The sequence below is a fragment of the Odocoileus virginianus genome, chromosome 1 (genome assembly GCF_023699985.2).
Source record: "Odocoileus virginianus isolate 20LAN1187 ecotype Illinois chromosome 1, Ovbor_1.2, whole genome shotgun sequence".
NCBI lineage: Eukaryota > Metazoa > Chordata > Mammalia > Artiodactyla > Cervidae > Odocoileus > Odocoileus virginianus.
The window spans coordinates 52256480-52277202 of record NC_069674.1 but is presented as its reverse complement, the minus strand read 5'-3'; the positions used below and the strand labels follow the sequence as shown (position 1 = coordinate 52277202).

Sequence of the window (20723 nt, the reverse complement as noted above, 5' to 3'; positions counted from 1 at the left end):
CTCCCAGGGAAATGGCTCCAAATGTCCCCTTAGGGCAAAACAGTCACAGTGGTTGAGAACCACTGTTATTCATAATAAGAGCTCTATTTATTGGGCTCTAAAATCCCTCAAAATTTAGCGCATGGGCAAAGAATATTGGATCTAGAGGAGTAAAAATTGGGGAGAAAATGTGATTGAAGATTCTGGCAGAGTACAAGAGGTGATTTTTAAGCTGAAATAACGTGAAAGGATTTTCACTTCGGGAGTCTGCTGGTGAATGGCTGTTTTTATACAGGTGTGTTTGTTTCTGTGGCGGCCGGGCTGTATGTGCTGGGCTCTGTAGTGAAGGTGGGGCCTTAGCAGAAAAGGCTGAAGCTATGCTGGCGTTGGTGACTTAGGTCAGTTTGCCTCAGACTTTGGTTTCAAAACTGGTATGACAAGTCAGAATGACTTGGAGAGCTACTATGGAACACAGGCCCAGGCTTACTGAAATAGGACAGGGCCTTTGACCTTTGCATTTTACCAAGTTCATAAGTTCTCTAGGTAGTTCTGTTCCTCACCAAAGCCTGATTCACTGCCTTAGATGTAGTTTTTTAAGGCAGATGCAACTGAAGCAAAGACTTGATTATAGAGATGAGACTCGGTATATAGATCTTTTACACATTAGTGGAGAGAATAGTATTTGCTGCATTTAAACTGTAAGACAGGGACTTCCCTGGTGGTCCAGTGGTTAAGAATCCTTCTGCCAATGCAGGGGATATACATGGATTCAATGCTTGGTCCAGGAAGATCCCACATGCGGCGGAGCAACTATGCCCATGCGCCACAACTACTGAAGCCTGCATGCCCATCCTGTTTTTAAAAAACTGTTCAAGGCAGCTAAGTTCTCTGTCATGCACAATTCTGATGTGAAGAGCTGACTCTGGAAAAGACCCTGATGCTGGGAAAGACTGAAGGCAGGAGGAGAAGGGACGACAGAGGATGAGATGGTTGGATGGCATCACCGACTCAATGGACATGAGTTTGGATAGACTCCGGGAGTTGGTAATGGACAGGGAGGCCTGGCGTGCTGCGGCGCTTCATGGGGTCGCAAAGAGGTGGACACAACTGAGTGACTGAACTGAACTGAAGTGAATCCTCACTTTTGATACTCCTCAATCCTGAGGGTAACAGGGGCAGGACAAGAAAGGGAATAAAGTTTTGGATATAGAGATAAATCATAAACTCAGAAGGGGTACTTGGTTTTATAGTGACTTGGTTTCAGCAACTCAAACAATGTGATTGACTAGGAGGTCAGGTTCATACTGTTCATGGGGTTCTCAAGGCAGGAATACTGAACTGCCATTTCCTTCTCCAATGGACCATGTTTTGTCAGAACTCTCCACCATGACCCATCCGTCTTGGGTGGCCCTACATGGCTTGACTTCTAGTTTCACTGAGTTAGACAAGGCTGTGGTCCAGGTGATCAGTTTGATTAGTTTTTTGTGACTGTGGTTTTCATTCTCTTGGCCCTCTGATGGATAAGGATAAGAAGCTTAGGGAAGCTTCCTGATGGGAGATACTGATTGAGTGGGAAACTGGGTCTTGTTCTGGTGGGCGGGGCCATGCTTTGTTGGTGATGGACCGGGGAGCCTAGCGTGCAGCAGTCCATGGAGTCACAGAGTCAGACAGGCCTGAGTGACTGCACTGACTGAGGTCAGGGGTTTAAGGCTAGCAGGTCCTCTTGTCGAGGGTAAGATAAACTAGGCTAAGTTGGAGGATCGTGCCAGGGGTTTCCTCGACAGCGAGGCATTTCCGGTTAGTGCACGCTGACTTAGGTTTTGATTTGATTTGTGACGTGAGCTGGGTCACTGAGTAGGCCTCCATTTTGTGGATCCCAAGATGAAGTTACCTTTATCAAGAGTTCCAGGGGGGTTTCTAAGAGCAGTTTTAACTGTGGCTTTTCTAGATTTCATTAAGAAGAGTACCCTTATCCCCGCAGTTCTCCCTTCTGGTACTTACTCAGCACTGTGCCTGGTGTGATAATTGTTGACTGGTTACTTCTGCAGGGAGTAAGTTTATAAGTTGAACACTGAACATTCCATATCACCTGAAAGTTTAATGTACCTGTTTGGTAGGAGGAAATAGCAAGTTGATTAGAGGTAGAGTGAAAATTTAACAACTCCTGAAACAATTAGAGAAGTAACATTGAAATTTTAAAACAAAAATACAGCCTATCTATATAACTCTAGCAGAAACGAGCTCCTAATAGGAAAAAAGTGTGTGTGTGGGGTGCAAAATGCTAAGTACTAGGTTACCTTTGGCTTAGAGTTATATTGGCCTGGGACACAGATGTCAGGAAAGTGACATTAACTTGGTGGTTTTATTTCCTGTAATTAAAAAACATTGAACATTGTTTGAGGTAATGTATTTGCATATAAATAAATGTAAGTGAAGATAAAACTCCCTCCCTCAGGTATTCTTCCAGAGATACTCAGTTCCTGCATATGCATGTCTGTGTTTGTATAAATGTGTAAACACACAATTCCTTTTTTCCTGTACACACAAATACAAGCATTTGGAACACATTGTCCTGTACACTACTGCTTTTTGTTTTTTTTTTAAACTTTTGGAGATCTTCCTATATTTATTTTGGGATAATCAACATACGTATTTGACTGCTAAATGATTTAACATTTTTGTGTTTACTAATGGCTTCTTAATGCCAGGAAAGACATTTCTACTGTACAAAATTCAGAAAATTAAGCTGGAATGAGAAAAAAAGGTCAGAAAATTAATCATCTCTGAAATCACTGTGTATAGCAGTTTGAGGACTTGCCCATTTCCAAGTTGTTGAAGTCAAGACAGAATTTTAAACTGGTCAGAGTGCCCATGCCCTCTCTCAGGAAAATTTCTTTGTAGAGACACTGAAGACCTGAGATACTCAGTGGTCCTGCCTCCTTTTCCAACTGCTTTGAGAAGTGGGTTGCATCCATTATGTCTCACATTTAAAAGGAGACACCCATGCTATGTGTTGCATAGCCTGGAATGTGTCAGTACTTGAAAGTAAACATTGTCAAACCTAAAAGTAATACAATGTTATATATCAATTACATCTCAATTTTTTTAATTTAGGGGAAAAAAAAAACATGAGCAGTTGTTGGTGCTGCTTTTCTAGATTTGGCATCCAGAAGTCATTTCTGAATGTCCCAGCAGAGCAATCAGAAGTAGAAATGGGAGTATAGGCATGATTTTTATTCTTAAAACCTGGGGTCTGAGAGCTCTGTTGGCAGAAGGAAAAGTTTGCTCACAATCAGTCTTCTGTTTCTCTAGCAGCTTTTTAAAAAATATTTATTTGAATGTGCTGGGTGTTAGCTGCAACGCTCAGGTTCTCTGTTGCAGTGCTTGGGCATATTCGCCCTGCAACATGTGGGATCTTCCCAGATCAGGGATCCAACCCATGTCCCCTGCATTGGCACATGGGTTCTTAACCACTCAACCACTAGATGTCCTAGCAGTAGTTCTTTACTGGGTGCTGCCTGTCTAGCAGGAGTCCCACATCCCAAGTCCTGGGAGGTCAGTAAAGGGCACAGTGGGTGATCAGGGAGCTGAGCAGCAGATGGCAGCCCCACAGCCCCCATGGAGGGCAGGCCTGGCCTGTAGGGAGATCTTGAATCCAGAGCTGTGGATTGTGGTGGGGAGTGGGGTAGGGCTCTGGGACAGATCACCCCCACCTTCTTCCCCTACAACAGGCCCTTCCCTCTGGCTTTGCTTCCTCCCCCCCTGCATCACCCCCTTCCCTTCCTCGTTAGAATAGATCACTCACACCCTACCCCCATGAGCCTCTCAGTGTCATGGAACTTGGAAGTTATGGTAGTAAATCACACACAACTGTAATGACAGGTTGGAACTATGATTGGTTAAAACTTCTTCCCTCCAATTTTCCCTGCAACCTTTTACTTTCTCTTCTTCCAAAAATAAAAAATCAAGTTGTTATTTCGGTGAATTTAAGTTCTACATCCCAGCATGATGTGGTATAGAAATACAGTATCAGTATAGAGTCTGACTACTGGGCATATTTTATTAACCTTTAGTTACAAAATGTCTCTCCTGTCACATCCAACTCTTTGCGATCCTGTACTGTAGCCTACAAGGCTCCTCTGTCCATGCAGTTCTCCAGGCCATAACACCGGAGTGGGTAGCCTTTCCCTTTTCCAGGGGATCTTCCAACCCAGGGATCAAACCCAGGTCTCCCACACTGCAGGCAGATTCTTTACCAGTTAAACCACAAGGGAAGCCCTGAGCCACCTAAAAACTAAAATTTTTTAGCTTTTACTAAAAAAGACCCTTTTTATTTTGGTTCATTGTAGTTTTCTGCTGATTGAAATGGCATGTATGAGATTATAAACATGATAGTGGCTATTTTAGCATGTTATTTTTATTATATCAGGAAACTTTTGATTTTATGCTTTGTCTAAGTTAGCAGAAAACTTTGTGATCTTAGAATCTGATTTTGTGATCTAGAATCAGAACTTGGAGCTCACAGATCATCTCTGTGTAAACACTAGTAACTGTTCTAAGAACAGCTACTTTGTTTTCATGTACAGCTAGCTCTTCTAGGATAGTTATTTCCACTCTTTTGTGTTGTCTGTCTAGCTCTTCAGAAGGTCACTTATGATGACATTAGGATCTCCAGCCCATGAGAAAGCCAGGCAATGCTGTGTTCTCAAACAGGTGAATTCCAGTGATTTTTTTTTTTTTTTTTTTTTTCGCCAAAGAGCTTACACACTCATCTCAGGAAGATGAGACTAAGCCAGAAGACTGTATACCAGATGTTCCAGACAATGAACATGCCAGGGAACTTCTGGTCCATGCACCAACCAAAGGACTTTGGATGCCACTGTGGAAAGAAGTCAGAGTCATGCAGTGTGAGTGTGGAAGGGTTTCAAGTAACACCCTCAATACACACAAGTTATAGACCACTGTTTACAAATAAGTTCACTTTTAATTCATTCTCATACCACGCTGTTAAAGTCAGGGCATGATCTCTAGGCGATAGATGAGGAAGCTGCCTTGCAATTGTTAATATCTGGGGTAAGAGGCAGAGCAGTGCCTTGACTCCAGAGCTTCTGGCTGCAAGGGCATTGGTCTTCCACTGGACTGTAGCTGCTTGCAGAGTCTATGCTTCAATAATCCTGTAACAGAAAGGGTATTCCATGTAGAAATGCCATGGACAAAGGACGCATTGGGGGGTGGTTCCTTGGGTTTCATCTCAGGTGGTCCTCATATTCATTGGTGTTAAGGTTTTATCCAGGTGACCTGAGAGGAGCTGTGGGACACAGGGTGGGTCTGGACCAGGTGGAGCTGTGTGCACACTATCCACTGTACCAGCATAAGATGGTGTTTGTTAAGAAGGGGTACTTCTGCCTTAAAGACATTGTACAAAGATCCTTCATGCACACAATTAACGTAGTGGTTCCCAGCCTCTTTCCTTCATTCCCCTCACCTCAAAGGGACCACCTTCAACCTGTTTTAAGATGGTTACTTTTTGAAGCTTATCTCTGGACTAAAAAAAGGACTAAACATACCAAAAGCAAAAAATTGGCTCATAAACTCATCCTGTTTTTAAAAATCTCTTCCAAATCTTCCAAATCATGAATCAAAAAGTCATGTTAATGATCAGGAGTTAAGTTGTGACAATATCCCAGCCTTTGGTAGAAGGGGTAGGCTTACATATTTCTTCAGTCTCAAGGTTTTAGGACTAAGCCAGGAACTTAAACTTCCATGGAACCATTATGTATCCTATTCTTCACTTACCTGCTTTGCTTCATTCTTTGCACCCCAGATATAATCATCTCCCAAAGTTCTCCTTAGGGTGCTCCCTCCCCACTCCTGTCAGCTGTGCCCCTGCCAGTCCTAGGATGCTCCAAACTCAAGCTTCAACCAGGTGTGGGTGGTCTGCTAGTCCAGTCCCTCAATCTCACCATTTTACACTCCTCCTACCCACAACCCACACAGCAAAGCAAATCAACTCTTTCCAACTTCAAACTCCAGTCTTTTTAAAAAGGTTTTTAGTCCTTGCACATATTTTTTACTCCTGTGTGAATCAGAACCATCACCACTTTGTTCTGTTGACTAAAACTGGTTTTCAGCCATATAAGCACTTTCCATTCTAATTTCTCCTATAAAATACTTCATATGCTGGTTGAAATTCCTACAGCACATTCACTTCATTTCTCTACTCAATCTGAATTAGTCGCTTATTGCCTACAGGATAAAACTCTTAAGTGAAAAGAAACACTCTTTTACCCTATTCTTAGCCTCTTCCCCAATTCCTCACAATTCTCCCCTCTGGCAGGATGATTCTCAAACAGAATTCTGCCCTGTCTGTCCATTTGAGCTCAGGCTGTTGTTTCCATTCCCACTCCAAACTTTCTCCTCTCACCTCCAAACCACAGATCCTGTCTGTTCCAATTCTCTGCCTCCACATGGACCGCCCATTCTCAGCAGTCCTGCTAGATCCATGTTCTCTTGACTATGCCAAACTCTCCTTACCACCACCACCACCCAGATCTCTATCATCTACTAGAGCACTTTGTTTCAGATTACACTGCATTTTCCCTGAATGCAGGAATTCTAACTTAAGATTCTTTTTGCAGATCCTTTGAATATGGGCAGTATAGTTAATAGGGCTTTCCAGGTGGCACTAGTGTTAAAAGAATCTGCCTGTTAATGCAGGAGACGTAAGAGACACAGGCTTGATCCCTGGGTTGGGAAGATCCCCTGCAGAACGGAATGGCAACCCACTCCAGTATGCTTGCCTTGGAGAATCCTGTGGACAGAGGAGCCTGGTGGGCTATAGTACATATGGTGGCAAAGAGTTAGACACGACTGAAGTGACTTAGCACACAGCACAGTATACTTAAAGTGACAATGCACTTTCAAAATGAAGAAATGCTATTGATTCACCTGGTAGGGAACCAGTACAGACAACTAAACAGTATATGAACCCGTTAGTCACTTACACTCCAGTGATTGTGAGCGGCTTTCCTGGACTGCAGTCCCTCCGGCTTGGCCATGGCGGGTCTGCTGCGGAGCCTGACACCAGTGCTTTCACAGCCATCCTGTTGTTTCCACTGGCAAACCGCAGGGACACACTCACATTCACCACAAACTTGGAGTAACTTGCACTTATTTCTGGTGGGCCAGACCACAAGTCGAGAAGGGACAGAGCTCTCAGGTGGCACCCTGATTATCCTTCCAGCCTCACGATAAGACCTTCCTTTGGAAGATGTCAGAGGGTTCTGTAGATTCACTTCTTCAAGGAGGCATTCTACCTCATCCATGTCACCTTCCTCTTCCAACTCAGAGTCTTCTGAATCCTCAGGAAGCACAACAGTCAAGACAGTAGTTTTCTTCAACAGATAGGCTGTCTTAGCATTTGAGAAGCTGCTCATGTCTTTCAGCTTCCTGCCTTTCATGGTCTTTTTAACTTTTGCACATCTTTTCAAGTTCTCATTATATACCTCCTCAGTTTCATCATTTAAGGTCACTTCATCTTTATCCACATTCAGTTTCCTGTTTGTAACTGTTTTTTTCCATGATCCCTTGGTTTTGCTGTCTGATGTTGTCTCTTCACCCCTGGAGGGCATTTGCTGGGGAGGTTTCTCTACTTGGGCTTCATAGCAACTCACGTTGCACTGGATGCCCTCATCCACTTTGTTGACCTGGGCCAACCAGGTAGGGGAGGAACTCTGCCCTTCATAGTTACTGTTCTCTTCCTCACCTTCATAATCATGTTTATCCTGGCTCCTACACTCAATCTACTTTGCTACATATCTCATATCACACTGGATAGCTTCATCCACTTTGTTGAACTGGGTCAACCATGAAGGGGAGGAACCGTACCTCTCATAGTTATTCTCTACCTCACTTTCATATTCATACTCATCTTGACCCTGGTACCCACTCTCCACTGGCTCTGCTGCCTCTCTCGTTTCCCACTGGATGCCCACATCCACTCTGTGCAGAGTAGGAGGAGGGGCGGAATACCGACACCCCTCATGGAGGATATGATCATCACCTCTGGATGGCATTTGCTGGGGGGTCTCTCTCCAATTGTATGTCCTCACTTCCTTCATTTTGCAGGGAGGCAGGGAACAGTATAGGGGAATAAAAACACTCCTCATAACCACTAGAATAATAATCATCATCAAATTCAACAAGATCCCCATACTCCCACCGTGGCCCTTCGCTGCTTTCTGATGGTGGCTTGTTCTGTTTATCACAGCACTGAACAGTGTCACCCTGGATGGCCTCATCTACTCTGGTGACCAGGGGCAGCCAGGCAGGGGAGGAACTCTGCCGCTCACAGTTATTGTGTAACTCACCTACATATTCATCCTCATGCTGGTACCCATTTGCCATCTGCTTTGCTCCTTCTCTCATTTCCCCCTGAATACCCTTATCCACTCTGTACAGGGTGGCATGAGAGGCAGTATAATGACACTCTTCACGGAGGATGTGAGTGTCACCTCTGGAGGATGTTTGCTGGGGATATTTCCTGAGCTGTAGGCCCTCACCTACTTCATTTGGCAGGGGGACAGCGGACATTGAGAGGTGGGGAATGAACACCTCATAACTCTCAGAATCAAAATCATCATCATCATCATCAGATTCAAAGAGGTCCCGATAATCCCACCACGGTCCTTCACTGCCTTCTGATGGTGACTCAGGCTGTGCATCATGGCACTGGCCCACGTCACCCTGGATGCCCTCATCTACTTTGGTGACCTGAGCCAACCAGGTAGGTGAGGGAATACCTGCCTCGGCGCCCATTGCTCTCCACCTCTTCCTCTTCAGCCACATTCTCAGGGATGCTGGTCACCACTCGCATGTCATGGCTGTTACCTTCTGAGTTCACATCTTGCTTTTTGTCCAAATTTCCAGCCTGCTGAGGTTCAGCTTCTGTTTGTGTGTCTTTTGTTTTCATTTCTTTCCAGCAGCCACCATATTGTTGGAACTGTGCCATGTTATAAAACACTGGGACCATGGATCTTTGGTCAAGAGTAGTGGGTAACAGGGACTGAGGGATGAGGAAGGTAGGATGCTCACTGAGCGCCACAGGACATGGAAAATACAGACTTCCACTTGTGAAACCTAGAAAGAAAAGGGGATAGTTAGCCATTTTGTCTCTCGCAGCCAGTCACAGCATTCAGCCAGTACACACTGCACAGCCACAGCCGCTCACACCCACCGGAGGACTCCCACCAAGTCTCCTGTTACCTCTTCTGTTATCAAAGCAAAGGACATAAAGTCCTCCCCCAGTTTTTACGTGAGTAACTCCTAATGACTTTCTTAACCCATCTCCCATGCCTCTCATGCTCCTCTGTCCAGGATTTCCCAGGCAAGAGTACTGGAGTGGGTTGCCATTTCCTTCTCCAGGGGATCTTCCCCACCCAGGGATGGAATCCAAGTATCCTGCACTGGCAGATTCTTTACCTCTGAGCCCCCTTAGAATGTTTAGGCCTCATCAAAAGAAGTATAGAGACTAGGAGCTGTAAGGTACCTCTTCCAGCCAGACTGGTCTCACAACCCAAGGAGACTTTGGTTGGATTACTCTGTGAGCCTGAGCCAATCTCTGACGGGGAGCCTCGGTTCCCTCATTTGGGGAGCAAGGGCAGCAATACCGAGCTCATGGGTTGATGTCAAATGAGAGAACCCATTTCTACTATTGAGCAGAATAACTGGCACAAAGCTAGAATTCGCATATTTTCTTTTAACCTGAACAACAAACACTGCCCCATGGGCTGCCATAATCTCCTAGTGTGAACACAGGGTGAAGGGAAGCAATGGACAAAGGTGTTAGAAAACCTTCAGGCTTTGGTTTACAGGGAGGGTCCTTAATCTCACTGAACCTCCTTGGGGATTCAGATTCCTCACCTGCCCCAGGAATGGAGAGTGGATTATAGACAGGATTCTGGTACCAGGGACCCAGGCGAGGCTGCTGGGCCATGGGCAGTACATAGAAGAAAGGTCTGGAGGTACTGCCCTCAAAATTTTCGTTGTTTCCAGAAGGGTTCATTTTCCAGGCTGAAAAACAGGTATTTGTAGTTAGGAAAGGACAGCTGCCCTCCACCCTGTAAAGTGCTGTGAAGAAGAAAACTATCCTTGTCTCCCATCAGAACTGGGAGCCTGGATAGCAGGTCTCTTACCTTCTCTTTTCCTTCACCTGGGATGGGGACACGAGGCGCTACCCCTATATTATGACCAGGGAATCAGTGCCCAGAGGCCTGGGCTCACGTTGTGCTGAGCGAGTGTGGCTCCCCAGGAACTTGGGGAGATGAAGCTTTGAAGGCGTGGGGGGACTCAGTGCCAGACGCCAGGGGCCGCGCCCAGCAAGTGCAGTGTAAGAAGGGGCTTAGGCCCAGGCTGCACCGCCCTTGTCTGCAGCCTCTCGGGCCTTCCCGCCAGCCTCTGCCCTGAACTCCTCCCCAGTCCTGGAGTCCAGGCCCCGGGCTCCGCGTCTCCTAATACCCACCTCCTTGTAGGCCAGTCTGTCCCCATGACATCCCACGCTAGCCTTCCCATTGAGGACACCTACCTTCTCTAGCTCGACGTCTGCCTCTATGAGCCTCTGCGGTGGCACACACAGCCGGTACTGCTGGGAACTTGCCTACAAGGCCGCCTATGCTGCGGGCTCTGAGGGCGCCCACCTTTATATACCAGGTGGGCGGCACGTGCTGAGTCTGACGCAGGTCTCGCCCCTGCCCCGCCCGGCTCGGCCCCGCCCTCGGCCTGTCCACGCCTGCGTCCTGCGCAAGCCCTCGTGTGGGGCAGCTTCCACCATGACGCTGGAAGAGACGGGTGCTGAGACTTGGTGCAGGAAAGCAGTCCCCTGCACCCTGCTTCCCGGTGAACCCCACTCCTCCCTTCTGCACCCCCCTGTGCGTGTGGGCGTCCTGACCTTGGCTCTTCCAGACGACAGAGCCCTTTTGCCCCCCACGGCCTCCCCGACTGTCCCCACTCTGAGTGTGTTGAGTTAGATGGATCATGGTTGCTGGTTTGAGCTCCTGGTCTCCGTCCTTCCTGGGTCCCAAAGCAGCTGACACTTAAGGAGGAGGAGCCTACCGAGAAGAAGCGGAGACGGAGGAGGCCAACCTGGACCGAGGACAGACCTGAGAGGAGGAAGATTCCCACAGGTGGGATGAGCAAGCGTGCTTCATGCTGCTGAGACCAAGATCTCGGGGGAAGGGGCTCCGACTATGAGGACTCCAGTGGTCGGGGGAAGTGATGGGACAGGGAGGTGTGGGCAGCCGACTCTGGGGTGATGGGTGGGCAGTGAGAAGGGGAAGCTGGCACCTACAGTATTCTTTGCACGTGAGAGAAAGGAAAGACATAGAGTAGTGAAGGGGACAGAAATAGTACTTCTAGGGAGCATTGGAAGTTTGGAATGACTGCCTTACTGCATAGAAATTGTGTTTGGCCAGAAATTGCAGTTGGTGAAACAGTATTCTTTGTGGAAAATCAAAAACAAAAACTCTAGAGGTGACCTGCCAGAGGGCTGGTCTGGTGGCTTCTTGGTTTCACAACTGACCCGATCTAGTTCAGTCATTTCCCCAACATCCTTAGCATTGGCTTCCTTCTTCAACTTGTCCAGTTACCCAAATACCTGTTCCAAACAGAAGGCATGTGGAAAACAAGAGAAGTGGAACAGGAGTGGGGAGCGGGGGAAGCCCAAAGGGTGCACAGCAGCTTCTGTTCAGGTGTTCATGTGGTTTTCAAGGAACAGCTATAACATACAACCAACTTCAGATTATATCTCTTTGGTTACCCTCAGCTGAAAAGATGTCTGGGAGCTCTTGTCTTTGAGTTGGACATATTGCTACTTGGAATACAGTGGGATGCTGTGATTACGAAAGAGTGATGGCCCACCAGAGGTAAGCACAAGTTATTACAAGCTTGTGGTGAATGTGAGCGCCTCCCTGTGGTTTACCAGCTGAAAGGACAGGATGGCTGTGGAAGCACTGGTGTCACACTCCAAAGCAGACACACCATTGTCAAACCAGAGAGGTGGGAGTCCACGGGGAGCCTCTCACAAATCACTGGCATGAATATCGCTGCATATACTCCTCAGGCAGCTACAGTTCTGTGGAAGATCATAGCCTTGGGCCAGAAGCCCTGAGGCAAAGCACTGCTCTGCCTTTTACCACTTATTAACATATGCAGGTGGCTTCTTCATCTATGGAGTGGAGATCATGCCCTGACTTCAACAGCGCTGTTGTGAGAACAAATTAATGAAAAGACAGTGTACCCTTTTTTGTGAAAACAAACAAACAAACCAAAACGTGGAGATAGATTTTAATTGAGCATGTAACTAGCTGTCTGTTGTAAGGATTCAGGTCATGAAAGAAGCAGTATTCTCTCACTTCCCTTTGTTCTATATTGTCCCCAGTCGTCATTCTCCCTTCCTCCCTTCACAGCTGAGTTTCTCTATAGAGGAACTCAGCCTTCTCCACCTCCTATTCCTTCACTCACTGAAAATCGAGATTTTGTTACCATTGTGCCCACTCATCCACCCTCACCAGGGACACTAATGAGCCACTTGCTGCTAAATGGCATGGAAACTTTTCAGTTCATATCACTAAACTTCACCTCCCAGGTACCAGCCTAACTGGTTGTCTCTGCTGGCCCTTCTTAAAGTCTTTTACTGACTCTTTCCCCAAATTTCTCTCTTTCATGGTCATATTCTCCAGGTTATGGCCTTAAGGTTTTCTCCTCCTCTCTCTTATTGCACCTTCTCTCTCTGCATTTTCACCCTTTTTCAGGACTTCCAACATGCAACCAGCATACTGCTCCAATCTCTCTACCAGATATTTATATCTCCGCAGAAGACTTTTGTTGTTAGGAGAGGCGTGAATGATGATTTTTGTATACATCCTTGTCGGGGAGGCAACATCACAGCCTACCTCCACAAGTGGTATACCTGTTGGGCAGTTCTGTTAGACATGCATGAGTGGACAGTATGCTGTTTAGACAGTGTGTGGTTTTCCACCCAGCCAATCAGGTTTGTAGGTTTGAAATTGTTCTCTCTGGCAATGTGTTTGAGTATAACAACTTTATGTTGGTAAATAGATGGCAAACTATATGTAAGACTTATTTGGTCTGAGGGCAGGGCATACAATCCTTCAGAAACCCCTCTGAATAGAAGGCCTTTCTAGTTCCCCTTGGTGGGAGGTCAGGGTCCAGTCTCCTTAGAAATAATGTGTTAGTGGTCCTGTGTAGTTTAATATTTCTTACACTTCATCTTTCCCTATATAATTTTCCTCTTTAATTTTTCCCTCTAGATTCTACTGTTTTCATTATGGGCAAGAGAAATGGATGAAGGAAAATGGACTATATGTGTGCACTGAAACATAGAGTTGCTATAATGTTTGCTTTTTTAGAGGTCAAAGAACTATCTGGACTCATTCTAACTATTTTGAGCACTTTGCAAAAAAGAAGAAAAAAGCATATGCCTGTAAATTATTAAACAAAACCTTTAAGTAGCAATGTTATAGAGCTACACTATTTTAAAGATCAATTGAAAAGTACAAAGCTGCAAAGAGTGTTATGGTTGAAGTGTGTCCTTTTAAAATCCTTCCTTAGAGACTTCCCTGGTGGTCCAATAGTTAAGATTCCATGTTTCCACTTCAGAGGGCATGGGTTCAGTCCATGCTTGGGGAACTAAGATCCTGCATGCCATGCAGCAGGCTGGAAAAAAAAAAAAAGTATTAAAAAAGAAAATCCTGTTAAATTCAAACCTCCAGAACTTCAGACTGTGACTGTATTTGGAGTTAGGGCTTTTTTTGTTTTTTAACTTTGGCTCCTTTATATTCAGAAAGCATATGCTAATTCACTTTATACATTTTTTTTTTTTTTTTTTTTTACATTCCAGAAATAAGCGAAAATAGCAGTTTTAAGTATGTTACAAAGTTGGCTTTGGGGGCTAAATAAGCTTTTCGAGAGAGGACCAGCCAACTAGCCTTTTCATCAAAGCACCAATGTATCTTCAGTCTTTTACCAAGCTCTACCACAGCTGTGGCCACCTTGGATGTGTTGTACATCCAAGCCACGAAAGCTGTAAGGGAGAGTTGCTGCGAGTCTCTCTGCAAGGCACCAAGAACAGACAGTGCCAGCTTCCTTTCTTCGGACAGAATCACAATTTTGGAAACTTTTCAATTGCCCTCTCAAGTAGTGCTCTCTCAGTGTGAAGACTGCTGCTGCTGCTAAGTCGCTTCAGCCGTGTCCGACTCTGTGTGACCCCATAGACGGCAGCCCACCAGGCTCCACTGTCCTGGGATTCTCCAGGCAAGAACACGAGTGGGTTGCCGTTTCCTTCCCCAATGTGTGAAAGTGAAAAGTGAAAGTGAAAGTGAAGTCGCTCAGTCGTGTCCGACTCTTAGCGACCCCATGGACTGCAGCCTACCAGGCTCCTCCATCCATGGGACTCTCCAGGCAAGAGGACTGGAGTAGGGTGCCATTGCCTTCTCCAGAGTTAGGGCTTTTAATGAGGAAATTAAGGTAAAATGAGATCACATGGTTGGCCTAATCCAGTTTAACTGGTGGCTTTCTAAGAAAATGAGATTTAAGGACCCAGATATATGCAAGTACAAAAAGAAAGGTGGTCACAAGAAGAAACCAAACTTCTTGACTCCTTCAACTTGGACTTGTAGATACCAGAACTATGAAAAATAAATTACTGTTGTTTAACCCACCCCATCTATTTTATTCATACGGCAGCCCTAGCAAACTAATAGGGGCTTCCTTGGTGGCTCAGTGGTAAAGAATCCGCCTGCCAACACAGGATACTCAGGTTCCATCCCTGGAAGATCCCCTGGAGAAGGAAATGTAAACCTACTATTATTCTTGCCTGGAGAATCGGTTAGACAGAGGAGCCTGGTGGGCTACGGTCCATGGAATGGCAAAGAGTCAGAAACGACTTAGCAACTAAACAAACGCAGACTAATAAAGGTAATTAATAGATAGGATAGTGTGTTATTTAAAGCGCCACAACACGAAAAAGGAAACAACTTTTCTAACAACTAAATCAAGTCAGCATAATTTCTGCATTCTGGTATGACTGGCTTTCTTTTCTAATAAAAAAAGAATATGATTGCTCTTACATTATTTCAACATATAAAATGTCTTCATAATCAAAGTATACTTAGGTGCTACAGTTCACTAAACCTATGTTTTTCAACACATGAAACTATATCTCAAAATATTTTTCTATGAATTCTAGTGACTTACTGTATCAGAAACATCAAAACTTATGCTTTCTCTAGAGAACTGAGAACTATATAGTAGCTTGTTTCCTAAATATTTTTTGGTAAGCAAAATGACCTTAAAAGTTAGGGCATAGTCATGGCAATCATTATAGTACAAACTTTTAAAAAAGAAAGTCTTAAAAAATAAAAATAAGGAAGTCTTTTGTTTCAGCTCTGAAAGCTTCAGATGCATGGTCACAGATTACTTATATTATCTATTTCCTTTATTGTTAACCTCAGACAAAGAGTGTCATTTCTTCTCAACCAACAATAGACCACCACTCACAGACTTTTAATAAAGACATTTTCTTTCCTTTTTAGAAGAAGCATATCTTTAAAATGAACAGCCACACTATTAATTATCTCTTAAGGCATAACAAATTAAGTGAGGACACTTTTGAGAAGAAACATTCTGTATTAACTTTGTTATGTTTTATGATCTTACGTGAAACTGTTTGTCCAAATGATTGGAAACATGATTTTCACTGACATTGGTAAGTCACATTGAGAAATTCTGAGGTTTATGTTGGGCTACGTTCTCTTTGCTGGAACATTTATTTGGATGACATTTATACAGTTAACTCAAGCCCCATAATATTTGGAACTCACCATGATTCATATTCTGCAAGCACTATTTAGCACCTGTGTCCTTAGGAAACTACCTAAATCCCTTCAGTTGTGTCTTTGGAAAGACTGTGTCAAATAGCTACTGTTGAGATGGCAGATACATCATGAGAACTCAGAAAGTGTCCGTTCTCTCTCCCATTTCAAAGTGAAGAAAGGCAAAACAGGAGAGGACAAGTCCAACCAAAAAAGAATCAGAGAACTGGGTTTAGGTTCACTTATGCCACTTCCTGCCTTTGTGTCCTCAGGCATGTCTCCTCTGCTTTGATTCCTCACTTATAAGAAAGATAATCTACCTACTAGGTTGTGGATGTGGAGGATGTGAGAACCCCTTGGTTTGTGTGTGTGTGTGTGTTTTTAATTACGGTAGAAACATCATATACCCATTTATTCCAAAAGAGCTTATTAAATACTGCAGCACAATAAACACATACATTTGGTTTTGTCTCTTGTTCCTGGCACAGATAACCTAAAACACTTGGGCTTTCCTGAGTGATGGAAAAGAATCTTTTGTTTTCTTAACAAGCCCTTTTGGAGGAGTCCCTAGTTTATGCTAATGAGGGACTCCAGGGGAGGTATCTAGCTAACTACAGGGTGGAGGCCAATCACCATAAAGGTTAAACAAGATTAGAGGGTTTGCTGGAGATTGAGTTAAACGAAATCTTGAACAAGGAGATTAGGAGAGCTTTCAAGCTGGTTAATGCATTTCCCCCCAGATTTTTGACTGTTTACATAATAGGTGAGAGAAATTGTGTGAAGAAAAATGGGCTACTTGTCTGTATACTGATTGGATGGGAAGAGGATGTGAGGGCATGGGAGTGCTGTACCCTTCCCATACTCCCCAAACTTGACTTAGGCATTGTTGTGGAGGGGAAGGTCCCCCTTCTCCACCTCTGGAGGGTGAACTAATAATATTGACACAGATTAATGGGAGAAGTAGAAACAAAATTTAATTCATGCATGTGGAGGTCCTGTAAGAATAGGACCCAAGAGGTGTCCAAAGCAGTCAGCTGTTATACTTTTTAGAGACAGATACAGTAAATCTGTGAGGTGTACACAGAACAAAACTTAGATTTTAGGTGCTTAATTAGTGAAGAATCTAAGGAGAGATTAGGCCTAAGGTGGTAAATTTAAAGAAGGAATAAGGTGTTTCCAGAGGCATCTTGGCTGTGAGTCCCCATCTCTGAGGATAAAGGGGAGTCCTTCTGCCTCTGGATGCGGGGAGGACACCTTTCACAGGGGAGGTTGATCTCCTGGTTTTCAGGGAGACACGGGAGGTTCAGGATTTCCTATTTCCTGCCAATCCAAGAGACGTAAGAGGCGCGGGTTTGATCCCTGGGTCGGGAAGATCCCCTGGAGGAGGGCATGGCAACCCACTCCAATATTCTTGCTTGAAGAATCCCATAGACAGAGGAGCCTGGTAGACTACATGACTGAAGTGACTTAGCACACATGCGCTGGAAAAGACGGAAAATACGCTGAGGCATTGCCTCTGAAGGCCGTTTTGGGGAGGTCCTCATCGACACCCATGTATTCACGCCTGGCCGCAGCAATAAGAAAGCAGCTGTTGGGAAGCCCGAGGAGCAGAGGCCAGAGCCTCTGCCCATCTTCACTCAGAAGTGGTGACTGAGGCTTATGTAGAAGGGGAACAAAAAAAAAGACTTAAATTTTGGAAAACAAAGGGAAATGACCCTCCTATTTTTAACTCAGCTACCTGCTATTCTGCAAAAGACAATTTCTAGAACAGTTTTGAGTGGGTTATTTTTCCTCCAGGTCCACAAACTCTGAAGCTAGTGTCTAGCTTACTAAAAGAAAAAAAACAGAAGTGTACATAATATTTAAGATACTGAGTATTTCATAGGAAAGAGAAATGCTGCTGTAAAGTGCTTTTAAGTGTTTTTTTTTTTTTAAATCTTCTAGTAAATAAAATTACAGGAATTTCAGGGGACAGAGATCGGATTTGTTGTATGATAAATGTATATATGAGTAGTTCTAGTCTTTCTATATTGAGAAACAGTGATTGGGGCATTTTTAAAGATAGCTGGCTATGCTTGCTTTCCTTCGTTATAATAAATTTGTCATAACTCAGTAAATATGGACTTGCCGTAGAAATAGTTGTTAATAGCTTTGAAATAGTGAGGTCTTGGCAAGGCTCTGATGATCCAAACTCATAAGCTTCTGGTGTGAACATCTTGAAGAAGCAAGTTTCTAAATATACAGAGATAATTTGACTATATATGTTTCATCCTGTGTCACCTCCCTCCATATTGATATTTGATGAAGATTTTAATTTATATGAAACTTCTAAAGCAGAATCAAAGTTCCTCCTAGGAAATGTCAACTCTTAGGATAAGCAATCCTATGTGAATAGTACCAGAGCATAACCATTTGGTAGAGAACACACTATTTAAAATGTAAAGTTTCCTGAAAAATAAAATGTGCAAGTCTTCAAAAGGGCATACACACACAAAAGCAAAGGTTAATGCTCCTTGGAGCACATTTCTTAAAGCGCTTGCAAGTGTGTAAATAATTTATGTTACATGACTAGTGACTTCATTGAAGATCTACATAATTTAGTTTTATCTCTGGATTACCTCAGTTGACCTTTGTGAAGGTTTTATCTGTGTAGAATGGTTTGACTTGTTTTAACCTATTAGGATTTTAAAAAAAAAATTCTGTATTAATGTAAAATTCTACTAAAAAATACCTTGTTCTAGGGAGCTGAATAGTTCAGTCTATCATTTGCAAAGGGATTGTTGAGACCACAAAGCAACCTTTTTTTCCCCCAATTTAGACCAAATTTAGCAAAACCAGATCCCCCTCTGTCTCTGCCTTGGAAATGCACTGGGGCCCCATAAGATTCTAAAATCTTAAGTAAAGATTTTTTTAGAGTAATTAATTAAAAACAGTGAGATCTAGGGATTTTCCTGGTGGTTCAGTGGTTAAGACACCATGCTTCTACTGCAGGGTACACAGGTTTGGTCCCTGGTCAGGGAATTAAGATCCTATATGCTGTGCAGTTTTTCTCAAGGACTATAGATAATACTGTGAGCCGTATCCTCTAAACTGTCTTAGAGATACTGAAACCCCTCGGGGGAGAAGTTAACTGCATGGTGAACAGACTGTGGCCATGACACAAGCTGTCAAAGCTGCCACGATTCCAAGAACTGGCCTCAGGAAACGAAAACAAACCAACCCTGGAACTGAACAGTAACTGAACTTAAAACAATCAAGATCATGCTGGTCAGACCACCTATGACCAATTTCAAGACGACTGTCAGAGCTGACTCTGCTGTTTCTGCATGTAGCTCCCTCCTTCTGTCTGTAAAAGCTCTTGCCTCCTGATTGTCACCGGGTTGAGAGGAGAGTCAGCCTTTGGACAGGCATTTGCCCTCCCAACACCATCCCTGCTTGCTGGCATACAAAATAAAGCAAACTTTTCTGTCAGCCTGGCCTCTTTATTGGCTTTTGAGCAAGGAGCAGCCAGACCCCACTTTCAGTTACATTAGGGGTATTCAAGAATATCGTTCTTGAGTTTCCACAAACTATCTATTTATTATCAATGAATTAATTATTTGATACAAAAGTAGAAACGAATGAATGGAAGGAACCCGAATACAAGCCAATGGTGAAGACTGGTGGTGTAGCAGTTATGGATGAGGAAGTACATGCCTCCAAGTTGGAGCATAACAGCAACCAGAAAGACATTATGGAGTAGTCAGGACAGAAGCAATGCACTTCGGATGTCTCTGTCTCCCATCACACCAAGATGGGACCACCTAGTTGAAAGAAAACAAGCTCAGAGCTTCCACTGATTTTGCACTGTGGTAAGTTGTATAATTATTTCATTATATATCACAATGTAATAATAATAGAAATAAAATGCATGATAAATATAATGCATTTGAATCATCCTGAAACCATCCCATCCTCCCAACCCCCACCACCTCTGTTGCAAAAAAATTGTCTTCCACAAAACTGGTCCCTGGTGCCAAAACAGTTGGGGACCGCTGATATACATGATATATTTATTAATTCATTTATGTTATATATTACATCATTGTTTCTGCAGGTTGGAAGTCTGGGCACAGAGTGGCTGGTTTTCTGCTTCAGTTCAGTTGCTCAGTCATGTCCAACTCTTTGCAACCCCATGGACTGCAGCACACCAGGCTTCCCTGTCCATCACCAGCTCCCAGAGTTTACCCAAACTCATGTCCATTGAGTCGGTGATGCCATCCAACCAGCTCATCCTCTGTCGTCCCCTTCTCCTCCTGCCCCCAATCCCTCCCAGCATCAGGGTCTTTTCCAATGAGTCAATTCTTCACATCAGGTGGCCACAATATTGTAGCTTCAGCTTCAGCATCAGTCCTTCCAATGAATATTCAGGACTGATTTTCTTTGGGATTGACTGGTTTGATCTTGTAGTTCTAGGGACTCACAAGAGTCTTCTCCAGCACCAGAGTTCAAAAGCATCAATTCTTCAGCACTCAGCTTTTTTTATAGTCCAACTCTCACATCCATACATGATTACTGGAAAAACCATAGCTTTGACTAGACGGACCTTTGTTGGCAAAGTAACGTCTCTGCTTTTTAATATGCTGTCTAGGTTGGTCATAGCTTTTCTTCCAAGGAGCAAGTGTCTTTTAATTTCATGGCTGTTTGTCACCATCTGCAGTGGTTTTGGAGCCCCAAAATATAAGGTCTCTTACTCTTTCCATTTTTCCCCGTCTGTTTGGTTTTCTGCTTAGGGTCTCACTGGATTGAGATCAAGATGTCTTCATGGCTACCATCCTCATCTGGATGGAGTCTGGGGTGGTCTTCTCAGCTCCCTGC

The 20723-nt window shown here is 44.1% G+C and overlaps 1 long non-coding RNA gene across 1 annotated transcript; it reads left to right on the top strand.

Annotated features, from left to right (window-relative positions):
* The first annotated feature begins 11325 nt into the window (after positions 1–11325).
* On the top strand, positions 11326–19337 carry LOC139035266 (uncharacterized). Its single transcript, XR_011487927.1, has 2 exons — positions 11326–11897; positions 13305–19337. It is a non-coding gene; the product is annotated as an uncharacterized lncRNA (long non-coding RNA).
* Positions 19338–20723: the final 1386 nt, after the last annotated feature.